Raw genomic sequence first — 267 nt, forward strand, 5'->3', positions numbered from 1 at the left:
ACCCCTCGCTCTACGGCAATCAGGGGCGGAGCTAGGATTTGGACATAGGGGGGCCAAGCAAAGTTGAAAAAAAATACCGCTTCATTGCTATATAGTATAGACATGTGGTGGTTACATTTGAATTAGTTATATAATCTCGATGATTTTCAATAACATAAAGTATATTAACAATTTCATTAGAAGAGAATTCAGTTGTGAATTCCTTTCGAAGCAAGTTTTCATGCAATGCTCAAGCAAGTCGTCTATCGTTTTACTTTGAAAACATGC

The sequence above is a fragment of the Triticum aestivum genome, chromosome 6A, assembly GCF_018294505.1.
Source record: "Triticum aestivum cultivar Chinese Spring chromosome 6A, IWGSC CS RefSeq v2.1, whole genome shotgun sequence".
Classification (NCBI taxonomy): domain Eukaryota; kingdom Viridiplantae; phylum Streptophyta; class Magnoliopsida; order Poales; family Poaceae; genus Triticum; species Triticum aestivum.